Source organism: Macaca nemestrina, chromosome 15 (genome assembly GCF_043159975.1).
Source record: "Macaca nemestrina isolate mMacNem1 chromosome 15, mMacNem.hap1, whole genome shotgun sequence".
In the NCBI taxonomy this organism is placed as follows: Eukaryota; Metazoa; Chordata; class Mammalia; order Primates; family Cercopithecidae; genus Macaca; species Macaca nemestrina.
Genome location: NC_092139.1, coordinates 35,275,134 through 35,289,325, shown reverse-complemented (window position 1 = coordinate 35,289,325; position 14,192 = coordinate 35,275,134).

Sequence of the window (14,192 nt, the reverse complement as noted above, 5' to 3'; positions counted from 1 at the left end):
CATGAGATGGTAAGTGTTTAAAAACGGACTCTCTTAAATGAAAAAAAAAAAAACTGCTTTGTTGTGCTTGACAATTTATGTGGTGTAATCACCCCCAACATGGCCAGTTTCAAGCTACTAGAAGTTCAGGAATTGCAAAATTCCTGAAATTTAACGGTTGGCTTTCAGGGGTCAGTCCAAGCTTGCTGCAGGACAACACTGAGTTCCATGCCTAACCTGAACACTTCTCACCTCCACCACCCCTCCCTGTCCTGGTCAGCATCAGCTCTTCCGGGAACACTGCTGTAGCCTCTGTTGGCTTTCATTTTTCAGCTACAGTGATTTTTGGAAAAGTCAAATTGTTGCTTCTTCCCCAACACAGCTGCATGACTCCCTTCATCCCTCCTTCAAGCCTCTGCTTAAGGTCACTTTATTAAAGGCACCTTTTGCAAACCACCCTGTACATAGTATCAATTCTCCCGTCTACCCCGACATTTTAATTTCTCTTATCCTGATTAATTTTTATTTAGCATTTATTACCATAAGCATTATACCGAATACAGGCAGCCCTAACTTTTCATGGCAGAGCAGGATTGCAAGAATGACTGTGCAGCCAGAAACCCAGGAAAGCAATCTCCACATCCAATCAGAAAAACAGTGATCATTTTGTGACCTTTACAATCTTTTGTCAAAATATCGGAAACTCTCATACTGTCAGTTACAAATGTAGAAGGCAATAAAAAATAATAAATGAATATTTATTAGTACACCATAATTCCAAACATTGGAAACATCGAGCGTTCAAGTATTTTATTTCTTTGTAAAAATGTTTCAAGAGTAGTTGAAAGAGTGCTTACCTCCTTCTTGTACACTTCTGATATGGAGCAAACATCCTTTCTACCTGGGTGTTTTATCACCTTCCTCTCTAAGTTTGGATTTGTTTCTAGCACCTTAGCATTTGCATTTTCAGTGTGGTGAAATCTCTGCAAAAGTTCCTTTCACGTGAAGATTTTTGCTGTTGTCACATCCTCAGGGACACCTTCACCCTATTTGTCAGCACCCCATCCCATATCTGTTATATTCACCTTCTCTGAGTCCTGCGGGCTGCCTATCTGAAGCTTCTCAAACACTACCAGGATCTGCGTTGCCTCCACCAGCTACTTATGCCTCTATAACGCCACCGACATTCAATTTGAACCTTACCTCCAGCATTTTCACTGCTCATTTATTCACCGTATTTTCACTGTGGTTGTCCAATCTGTCTTTCAATTATTTGTTTCCCAAAAATGTCACACGGGCTCATCACCAGTTACATGAGGTTGCAGTCTTGTGTGACCCTGTGCCCCTGGCCTGTGGACTTCACAAGTGCCTCTCAGTTTTTCCCCCTATGGTGAGACAGGATGGCTAGAGGGGACTGGAGTTGGTTGCTCGCCTTCCCAAGGTAGGTTAGGCTCTGATCAAATTCCAGCAGATTAGGCTCTGGTAAAAATAGTTTCTCCTGAGAGCTGGGCTTGGTAAGAAGAAAGAATGCTCTGGTGTATTTCAAAATGGTTCACTTTCCCCTCCCCACCCCACAGGAAGCGTAAGTGAATATTTCTCTCATATTTACTCTGAGTACCTAATCAAGCTCCTGGAGGTAAAACTCACAACAGTGTTGGAGTTCCCTGTGACTGGGTCCTCCTGGAATCTGTTTCTTAGACTGGCCCACGCCAAGTCTCTAGCAATTCTTGAATTACAGTGCAGGTTTTCCTACCCTGGCACTGGTTCCCATGGAGGTTTTGGCTTCAGGAAGTTGTAATTATCTATATCATTTTGTCTAACTTCCGATGTTGGAGACAGTGGTCTGTTCTGTGACCTCATTTCTCTGACGGACCTAAGAAGAGTTGTTATTTCTTACATCATCTTGTTACTTGATGTTGGCTCTAGGGACTTTTTGCAGGGGTCATCCAGGAGTTTTGGTTCCATCCTTAAAGGCTACTACAATAACAAGACCTCAAACTTTCCACACCCAGAATTTCAGTCTCTGAAGATCCAAACTCAGTCCTTAGCTACATGGCCCCATGGATCAGGGCTGTCCAATGAGGAAGGGCCAAGGGAACCCTGGCATGAAGGGAGTGCCTCTGGGACAGAGAGCAGGCCCAGGGCAGTCAAACTGTCTCCACTACTGTCCAAGGCTCCCAGGTGTGGGATCCCCAAAGTGGATATCAGCAACTTCCCAGGGGTGGCAACTGTGCCTGCTTCCTCTTTTACTATGAGGCTGTGCCAGTCTCGTGGCCTTTTCCTTCCACGGCAAATTCCCTCCTCAGATGTCATGGCAGGTGGGGCTTCTCCTTTCCTGCAGGGCTTAGAGGCTGGGGTCTCCCCCTGATAAACCTTTGAACACAGCAGGCAATGGCCATAGCTGTCTTCCAGCCCACCTGGACGACCCTTGCCTCTTTATGCTATTGGGACTCACAGGTGAGTGCAGCCTGTTCTACAAAGGTGTATTTATATGTAATGTCTCCTCACCCTCTCAGCCCATCTCACCCGTTTTTATAGATTTCCATTTGGGAACATTTTCTTCTCTCCCATCCCAGCAGGAGACAAGATTTGGAGCACCTTTTCCATGAGCATCTGTGCAGACTCTTACTAGGATGTGCCTTTCCCTAGTCATAGTGATTTTCCGAGGCCATGCTTGTACCATAACCCTGGTGCTAGTAATGACTTCATGATTATAGGACTGGACACATGACCCACACTCATCATGTGGTGGTACCTGCATACCCCCCAGCCATTGGCCAGGGTTGTTGCAACTGCATCATAAATCCTCTAGGACAGAGAGTCTGTTTTTTAAAGGTATTACCAAAACACCACCTAATAACTATAACATCTAACTTTTGGAGGACAGTCAGCAATTATTAAGGAATTTGCATATGTTAATCCATTTTATCACCATAGCAAACCTCTGAAGTTGATATGATTATTATTTCCATTTTATATTTGAGAGAACTCAAGAAGCAGAGATGTTAAACAGGTTCCCTTAGGTCACACAGCTAGAACTGATAGAACTAAATTCAAACCTAGAAGTTCTGATTCCTAAGCCCACAAGCTTAACCTTTGCTCTTCTCAAACATTCACCGACTTGTCACTTGTCCCACAGCCTTATCTCATTATCTGCACCTTGTGTCATGACTGCAGGGCTAAACTTGACAGAAAGAGAATTTTAGTTTATGGTTCCCCAGGCTCCTGGTTTTCTCAAAAATTTAGGCTGTATCTGTACTGCACAAAGTCAACCTAAATTTGAAATTCAATTCTCCACATGATTTCCACAACATTTTTCACTCAAATTGTATCTATGCATCTAATAGATCTTCATTGAAGGATTGGAGTTCACAGGAAGTCATCTTGCTGCTTTAAGTAGAGATTCTGCCAAAGTATGGAAACTATTCTATCAATATTTGAGTCATATATTTCAAACGATAATTTTTGAAGGCATAATATTTTGTGACTCATCTTTCAGGTTAGTTGTTACTTTCATAAAAGGAAACATTTCTCTTTCAACCATTTGTGCTTTTTACCTTAAACTATACTTCTTAAGATAGTATTTCTATTGCAACATTTTCAAACTGTTTTGTGTTATAGCTTTTGCCATTGCTATATTTATACCTATTGTCATTAGTTTGTTTTTTTAAATTTTTTATTATACTTTAAGTTCTAGGGTACATGTGCACAACGTGCAGGTTTGTTACATATGTATACATGTGCCATGTTGGTGTGCTGCACCCATTAACTCGTCATTAGGTATATCTCCTAATACTATCCCTCTTCCCTCCCCCCACCCCATGACAGGCGCTGGTGTGTGATGTTCTCCTTCCTGTGTCCAATTGTTCTCATTGTTCAATTCCCACCTATGAGTGAGAACATGCGGTGTTTGGTTTTCTGTTCTTGCGATAGTTTGCTGAGAATGATGGTTTCCAGTTATATCCATATCCCTACAAAGGGCATGAACTCATCCTTTTTTATGGTTGCATAGTATTCCATGGTGTATATGTGCCACATTTTCTTAATCCAATCTGTCAGTGATGGACATTTGGGTTGGTTCCAAGTCTTTGCAATTGTAATTAGTGCCACAATAAACATACGCGTGCATATGTCTTTATAGCAGTATGATTTATAATCCTTTGGGTATATACCCAGTAATGGGATGGCTGGGTCAAATGGTATTTCTAGTTCTAGATCCTTGAGGAATCGCCACACTGTTTTCCACAATGGCTGAACTAGTTTACAGTCCCACCAACAGTGTAAAAGTGTTCCTATTTCTCCACATCCTCTCCAGCACCTGTTGTTTCCTGACTTCTTAATGATCACCATTCTCTCCCTTCAAAGGAACACAGCTCCTTGCCAGCAACGGAACAAAGCTGGACGAAGAATGACTTTGACGTGTTGAGAGAAGAAGGTTCCAGACTATCAAACTTCTCTGAGCTAAAGGAGGAAGTTTGAACTGTTAAAAGTGAAGGCCATGGAGTGTGACAACCTGTGTTCTAGTTCTAAAAGCTGGGTGATGTTGAACAAATTTATTATTGCCTGCGTGCCTCAAGTTTCCTCACCTGTAAAAAAAGGTTAATGGTAGTGCTAATTTCCTGGGGCCAGACTGATGAATTAATAAGGTAACTGACATAAAATGCTTGGCACAGTATCTGGAGCACAGGACATCTACAATAAACACAGCAGCTACTACCCTTCATGTCATCTAGAGACTAGTTTCTTGTTTTAAAGTGTAATTTGGCATCGATTAACATGATTCTATCATTTTTATGTTCATTTCTGTGACTGTGGAGAAGGAGGTGATGATTTCACCCATTGTGCATCTGCCACATTGAAACAGAAATTTGGGTGGAAATGTGATGACTTTTACGATTTCATTTGACAATTACTCATGATAGGTGAAGGATTACAAGCCCAGCATGGGAAAGAGAGGTTTCCAGACAGGTCTTTCTTAGTCATAGATGATGCAGGAGAAACCATTTCTCCTACCAAGGAAGTTTTTCTGAAGCACAAGCATATCAGGAAAGCAGTGAACTCTTCCTGTACACAAATGTAATTATGGCCACAATTTTTTGGTTATAATTAAATATGAATCAAGCCTTCTGTATGGTTTATATTACTCTTACCACATCACTACAAAGTGCATGTTATAACTTCCATTTACATGTAACTAAATTAGGGCTTAGAGAAGTCAAGTGTCTTGCTGAAAGTCACGCAGCCGGAGATTGTAAGAAAAAAAATTCATCTACAGATTGACAAAAAGCAGGGTGAAGAGGATCCAGAGGGAGTGATTGATCTCAGAGTGTCAGAGGTAGACCAAGTATACCATATAAGCTGGGTCCCAGAAGTCCTGGGAAGCTGGGAGAAGGCCACTAGTGGGAAACTCAGCATGCAGGAGGAATGCATTTAAAAGCAATATTTGAGTTCCCTCTTCACCTGGCACCATGCGTATCAATAATAACCTACTGAATCTCAAGGATGTATAGTCATTATCTCTTTTGATGTTCACCAAAACATGGCAGTGATAATTATCATCCCAAGGTTAGAAGGCAAAACTGAACCTAGGTAGGCCCAGTAACTTCCCCAACTCCTTAACACATCTTCTTAGCCAGGGTATTTATTCTCCCGCCCTCCTCAGTTCCCATCTGAACACAGTGATGAATGGAATAGGTGTTCTGTGTGCAGAGCAAAGAGTATTGAAATTGATGTGACTGCCCCAGGAATCTGCCCTCCATATTCTTCCCCATAATAAGCTTATACCCTCTCCATAACCCGTAATCCCCACCTGACCCCACAAAACAGATCCTTATTACCCTAAGCCCACTTCCTCTCCTGGAAGAAGTCAGGAAGTAATTCCTTCTTCTGGGTGCAGGCACATGAAAGTGCTAAGGTCCACCTGAGACTGAATTTGGGTGAAGTTTTGCCAGTTATACTGATAAAGGTTTGGAATAGGGAACCATTTCAAGAGCAGACCTGGCTCCTCTCCAACACTGAGCAGGTCCTGTGATCCCTCCTCCTGTCCCCAAATGAGTAGTACTTGGTTGAGGCTGGTGCAGAATGAGACCACAAGCCAACCACATCCTGGGGTCTTGAGATGCAGAGTTTAGGAAATGTTTCATAACCACAGGTCCTTCTTGGCTTAATAGCCCCAAATGGCAAATCACCAAGAAGACATAAAGATGGGGTTAGGAGTCATGTGGAAGGAAATCAGACCTCAGGTGGGAAGGAAGCATTATCTCTGCTAAGCCTGTCTGATTCTCCTGAAATGGAGCGTGAGTAACTGCTTGCATTGTAGCTGCTTGCTGTGCCTGATTTCTATTTCACAATCCAGAAGCAGGTTACTGCCTCACTCCATCACAGCCACTTCCTCTTGAACTCAGGGAGGTAGGGTTTGTCTTGTCTCCTCAGAGCAGAGTCTGCGATCTTCTCAGCACAGACGTTTGGACAGAGCAGGCTCTTAAATTCTCCAGAATGCCTGTCCCAGCCTCCTGGTCCCACCTTCCTGGTCCTTTCCTGCTGATGACGCTACTGCTGGGGGCACTCACAGGTGAGCATTGCCTTGGGTTAAAATATTTTTCCCTGCCCACTGAGCCATGGCCTGCCCCTGGACTTCCAGGTATTCCAGACAATGACAAGTGCTGCCAAGAAAGGCCAAGGATTAGGCCTTGACTGAGAGCAGAAAATCAAGGAGCAGAGTGCTTTCTCTGTGCATTTGCAGCTGGCTACCAGAGGCATTGAACCACAGGATGATTCAACTCCCACTACAACAATTACTTACATTTTGATAGTATTTCAACTGACAAAGCAGAGAAGAATTTTTATTTAAATCCTTACCAGTCATGAGGCCCTAGGGCCAAGTGACATGCCCAAGTCCACTGAATGAGCTCAGAGACACCCTAACAGGGTTGTGTGGCTCCAGGCCCAGCATTCTCTCTTCACCAAACTGAGGATGTGAAGTCTGTAATGATGCTCACTTGAGTAGGGCAGTGGTGCAGTGTGTCCCAGGAATGTTCAGCCACCATCCTACCTAAGGGTGCTCCTTACTTCGTCCTCTGTTTCCCCATGCTCCTCCCTCCCCTGTGACCTTATTCTTACTACCCATTTCTCTGTGACCTGTTCCTCTTTAAGAAGTTCCACATTTGCTACTTACTGGGTCCTTATTCCTTTCCTAGGGCTTCCATAACAAAGAACTGCCTGCTGGGCAGCTAAAACTACAGACATTTACTTCCTTGCAGTTAGGGAGGCTGAAGTCCAAGATCAAGGAGTCAGCAGGGTTAGTTTCTACTGAGGTCTCTCTCCTTGGATTTTAGAGGGCCATTTTCTCTCTCTGTCTTAACACATGGTCTTCCTCTGTGTGTGTCTGTGTCCTCATCTCTTCTTATGAGAATATCAATCACGTTGGATTAAGGCCCACCCCAATGACCTCATTTAACTAAATTACTTCTTGAAGACCCTGTCTCCCAAACTGTAACATTCAGAGGTGCTGGGGATTAGAGCTTCAACACGTGCATTTTGAGGAACACATTCAGCCCATAACAGATACTACAACCTCCCTTGGTTCTCTTAATTTCCCATGGATAATTTCTTTCCCCTTCCCCAAGACAGGCAGGATTGGAGGGCCTTTCCTGGTGCAGCCTGGGAGAGCCCTGCTCACAGCTCCCAGGCAAGTTACCTGTCCTGATCGCTTCTCAGGCCATGGAGCCGACCCCAGAACCAGAGGGCTGGGCACAGCAGCCTCTCAGTTCCCCACTGGGCCCTTCTGAGATGTCACCTCACAGGCCCTAGAGGGCAGGGGTCTCACTTTTCAAATTATTTTTCTCACACATACACTGTACCCAAATGGTAGCAGTAAGAGTTTAACAATTGAGCTCTTCCTACCATGTAGACACAGTTATTAGCAGTTTGCCTGCTTTATCTCCACTAATCCTCACAACATCCCTGTGTGAAAGCTACAACTCTTATCCCCTATTTGCAAACAAGGAGTCAAGTGGAGGGAAGAACTTCTCCATTCATTGTCTTCTACCTCAGTCTGTGGAGAAGCTGGAATTCAAGTCCAGGTCGACCAGCTCCAGAGTTCATTCTTTTAGTCATGTTATGCTACTAGCAGAAATATTAGAAAATGTGAGGAAGTAAACATAGAATTAATTATTGCCACCCCCGCGTAGCCCCCATGGCTACGGGGAGCCCCGTCGCCAGGGGGTGAGGCACACCCTGCGACCTGGCTCCTAGCAGCCACCCCCGCCTCGCCCCCTGGCTACTGGGAGCCCCGTCGCCAGGGGGAGGCACCCCCGCGACCGGGCTCCAAGCAGCCACACCCGACTTGCCCCCCTGGCTACTGGGAGCCCCGACTCAGTGAGGGAGGTGAGGCACCCCTGCAACCGAGCTCCCACCAGCCACCCCTGCCTCATCCCCCTGGCTACTGGGAGCCATGGTGGACTCAGCCTGTTTCCAATATTGTCAGTAATATCATCTTCCCCTCTGAAAATTATGAACTCTTTCACAGACGGTTGTACAACCCCACTATGCACACCCTCAGAGGGTGTACAGCCCTCTCTATTAGGAGTCATATCATCCTCTTCCTCCCTGAATATTAACAACAGGATCCCAGGAGTGTTTCCATTCCCTGTGATATTGGGTATCATATCCTTTTCTCTCAAGCGGAAGTTCGAAACAATAACACTGGGGGCGTGTACACCTTCTCTGATATATTAATTAATATCATCCTCTCCCTGGTGGATATCAAGAACAAGTCTATTAATTATTAATATAATAAATATAATAACTAATACTAATTATCAATATTAATGATCACATTAAGGATCATAGAAATTCGTACTGGTTTAAAATATTAACAATCTGTAATAATAATTAATAGTAATATCACTATTAATAATTAATAATGATATCAGCTTTTAATGTTTCTTAAATCAATACAAAGTGATGTTGGTAATAAAAAAATAATTAGCATTAGGGACTAATAATATTGTTAAATGGCATTAATATTAATAATTTGAAGCCTGCTTAATCATGTATTTAAAATAATTATCCATACTTAATAATGGTATCCTATCAATTATTAGTATCATTGATAATTATTAAAATTGATCATTGATGTTTAATAATCATATTATTACTCCTAATACCACAGGGATTGTACACCTACCTGTGATGCTGTTCCTAATATCCAGGAACGGAGAGCACGATTTTAGTTTTAATATCACAGTAGGTGTACACTCACCCCATGACACCGATCCTAATATAAACGGGTAGAGTATGACATGATTCCAAACATAGCAATGAATGGACAATCACCCGGTAATATTGCTCCTAATATTCCCGGAAGAAGCCTATGCTATTATTCCAATATTTCAGGGAGTGTACATCTCTTCTGTGATAGTGTTCCTAGTATACAGAGGGGGAGAGGATGATAATAATTTGTAGGCTGTGTTCACCTGCCCTGTGATATTGTAACTAATATCCTGGGAGGGAGAGGATGATATTACACTCTGTACAGCAGGAGGCGTCCACCCAGTCTGGGATATGGTTCCTAATATCCATGGAGGGGAGAAGCTGATATTACTCGCAATATGGCAGAGGGTGTACATCCACCCTGTGACATTCTTCTTAATATTTCAAGGCCGAGAGCTTGATATTACTCCCAGTATCGCAGACACTGTACAACCCCTTCTGATACTCTTCCTGATATCTGGAAGGGGAGAAGATGGTATTACTCCCCATAACGCAGGAGATGAACAAAAACTGTGATACCAGTGAGACACCCCCCCCAGCGATGTAGTGACTAAGAGGCAATCCCTCTCCCCGCTGGCTACTGGGAGCCCCATCGCCGGGGGGTGAGGCACGCCCCCTGATCAGGCTCCCAGCAGCTACCCCCGACCGGCCACCCTGGCTACTGGGAGCCATGTGGACTCACAGCCTCTTTCTTGTATTGTGAGTAATATCATCTCCCCATCTGAAAATTATCAACTTCTTCTCAGACGAATGTACACCCCCAGTGTGCACACCCTCAGAGAGTGTAACCCCCTCTGTATTAGGAGTCATATCAGCCTCTTCCTCCCTGAATATTAAGAACAGTATCCCAGGGTTGTTTCTACTCCCAGTGATATTGATTGTCAGATCCTCCTCTCCCAAGCAGAAATTTGAAACACTATCACGGGAGGTGTACACCATTTGTGATATACAAATTAACATCGTCCTCTCCCCAGTGGATATCAGGAACAAGTCTATTAATAATTAATATTAATAATTCTATTAATATTAACAATAATTATTGATTTTAATGATCACAATGAAGAGAGTAAAAATTAATACTGGTTTAAATGTTAACGATTTGCAATTATAATTATTAGCAATATCACTATTAATAAAAAATTATGATATTAGCAATTAATGTGAATTAAATCAATACCAAGTGATGCTGGTAATCAAATAATAATTAGTATTAGGAACTAATAATATTATTTGATGACATTAATATTAATAATTAATTGAAATTAATTATAATTAATGCATAATCATGTTTATAAAATCATGCATAATCATGTTTATAAAATCATTATCCATAATTAATAATGGTATTTTGTGAATTATTAGTATCATTGATAACTATTAAAATCGATCATTGATGTTTATAATCATATTATTATTCCTAATTCCACAGGGAGTGTAAATCTACCTGTGATGCTGTTCCTAATATCCAGGGACGGAAAACATGATTTTACTTTTAATATCGCAGTAGGTGTACACTCACCACGTGACACTGATCCTAATATAAAAGGGGGTAGACTATGACATGACTCCAAACATAGCAATGAATGGACAGCTACCCGGGAATATTGCTCCTAATATTCCCGCAAGAAGTCTATGCTATTAGTCCCAATATGGCAGAGAGGGTACAGCTCTTCTGAGATATTGTTCCTAGTATACAGAGGGGGAGAGGATGATAATAATTCGAAGGCAGTGTGATCCCGCCCAGTGATATTGTAATTACTATTCTGGGAGGGAGAGGATGATATTACACTCTGTACAGCAGGAGGCGTCCACCCAGTCTGGGATATTGTTCCTAATATCCACGGAGGGGACAGGCTGATATTACTCAAAAAGTGGCACAGGGTGTACATCCACCCTCATTCATCCTTCGCAATATTCCAAGGCTGAGAGATTGATATTACTCTCACTATCACAGACACTATACAATCCCTTGTGATACTCTTCCAGATATCCAGATCCGGTTCCCAGCAGCCACAACCGGCCCACCCCCCTGGCTTCTGGGAGCCCCATCGCCGAGGGGTGAGGCACCCCCCGCGTACGGGCTCCCAGCCGCCACCCCCGGCCCACCCCCCTGGCTTCTGGGAGCCACCCCCGGCCCGCCCCCCTGACTACTGGGAGCCATGTGGACTCTCAGCCTCTTTCTGGTATTGTGAGTAATATCAGCTCCCCATCTGAATATTATCAACTCCTTCTCAGACGAATGTACACCCCCAGTGTGCACACCCTCAGAGGGTGTAACCCCCTCTGTATTAGGAGTCATATCAGCCTCTTCTTCCCTCAATATTACGAACAGTATCCCAGGGTTGTTTCTACTCCCAGTGATACTGATTGTCATATCCTCCGCTCCCAAGCAGAAATTTGAAACACTATCACGGGAGGTGTACACCCTTTGTGATATATAAATCAACATCGTCCTCTCCCCAGTGGATATAAGGAACACGTCTATTGTTATTATTGATATTAATGATCACAATAAAGAGAGTAAAAATTAATACTGGTTTAAAATGTTAACGATTTGTAATAATAATTATTAGTAATATCACTATTAATAATTAAATTATGATATTAGCAATTAATGTGACTTAAATCACTACCAAGTGATGCTGGTAATCAAATAATAATTAGTATTAGGAACTAATAATATTATTTGATGACATTAATATTAATAATTAATTGAAAGCATGCATAATCATGTATTTAAAATCATTATCCGTACTTAATGATGGTATCCTGTGAATTATTAGTATCATTGATAACTATTAAAATCAATCATTGATGTTTAATAATCATATTATTATTCCTAATTCCACAGGGAGTGTAAACCTACCTGTGATGCTGTTCCTAATATCCAGGGACGGAAAGCATGATTTTACTTTTAATATCGCAGTAGGTGTACACTCACCACGTGACACTGATCCTAATATAAACGGGCATAGACTATGACATGACTCCAAACATAGCAATGAATGGACAGCTACCCGGGAATATTGCTCCTAATATTCCCGGAAGAAGCCTATGCTATTAGTCCCAATATGGCAGAGAGGGTACAGCTCTTCTGAGATATTGTTCCTAGTATACAGAGGGGGAGAGGATGATAATAATTCGCAGGCTGTGTGATCCCGCCCAGTGATATTGTAATTACTATTCTGGGAGGGAGAGGATGATATTACACTCTGTACAGCAGGAGGCGTCCACCCAGTCTGGGATATTGTTCCTAATATCCATGGAGGGGACAGGCTGATATTACTCGCAATGTAGCAAAGGGTGCACATCCACCCTGATTCATCCTTCGCAATAATCCAAGGCAGAGAGATTGATATTACCCGCAATATCACAGACGCTGTACCACCCCTTAAGATACTCTTCCAGATATCCAGATCCGGTTCACAGCAGCCACCCCCGGCCGGCCACCCTGGCTTCTGGGAGCCCCATCGCCGGGGGGTGAGGCACGCCCCCCGATCGGGCCCCCAGCCGACACCCCCGGCCCGCCCCCCTGGCGTCTGGGAGCCCCATCGCCGGGGGGTGAGGCACGCCCCCCAATCGGAATCCCAGCCGCCACCCCCGGCCCGCCCCCCTGGCGTCTGGGAGCCCCATCGCCAGGGGATGAGGCACCATTTAGTGGCTGCTAGAAACATTGCTTCTGTTTGTAAGTTCCTATTAAATGTTTCTTTCTGAGAAACCATATTTGTCAGCCTCTTTGTTTGGCCTCTCAGCTTCTTTGGTCTTTGGGGATAGGTTTGCACAGACCTGCTCACCCTGAAACACCTGGTGACTTTTAATGAAAAATGGTATTAGAAACCAAGATCTAGGCACTAGATATGCTCATCGCTTGTGGGGTGTTGTTTCTTTTAGGCCCCCTTAGCTGACAGGACAAAGAAATATTTGTGTGTATATTTACCCATATATGTATATGTATATATATGTATATATGCCTTCCTTATCTGTAAATTTCAACTCCAAACAATGAGAAGCATGAGATGCCTGCCATCCCTCACACATTCACTTAATTGCTTAATCCAAGTATACATATATAGCAGTGTCAGAATTGTTAACCTCTACCTCAATGGGAAATAATTTTATCAACTAGAATACAGTGCCAACATGCAATTTCCTTGCTTTTAGTCTTTTATTTTCCATTCATTCCCAAAGTTATTTCAGTCACCCTCTTGTTTCTCACCTCCTTCAGTGATGTTTTATATGCTTATAATACAGTCATACATACATATAATAGTTAGATTTTCTTGTCATAGTTTGAATTCTTTCCTTTGACCCCTTGACCTCCTAAATGATATTTTAATGTGTATCCATTGATTCACTCTGTGCTGTAAAGTTCTGTGGGTTTTATCATACAGAATAGTTACATTACCCTAGAAATCTGTGCTTCACCTACGTATCCCTCATATCCCTCCCCTCTCCCCTGAACCCCAGCAAAAAAAAAAAAAAAAAAAAAAAAAAAACTGATCTTTTTACTATATGGTTTTACATCTTCTAGAATGCTATATAATCAGATTCTGTTTATATATTTAGTACATTTTCCACATTTTTCTTTTTTGTTGTTGGTGGTGACTTTTCTGCTTAAATGGGCCCCATTCATAAAACTGAGGTTCTGTCGAGTGTTCCCTAGCAACAGATGGCTCCGATATGCCTTATAAAGAAAATGTATGTATTAGATAAGCTTTTCAGACATGAGTTACAGCATTTTTGGCTGTGAGTTCAATGTTAAGAAATCAACAATATATATTAAATAAGATGTCTTTTTAACAGAAACACACATAAAGCAAGTTTATGTACTGACTTTGATGAAAATGAAGATAATAGGAATTTAACACTATGTTACTCCTAAAGGCAATGCTTCAGTATTTGCTAATTCAGTATTTGCGGCATCTTTATAACTACCACAA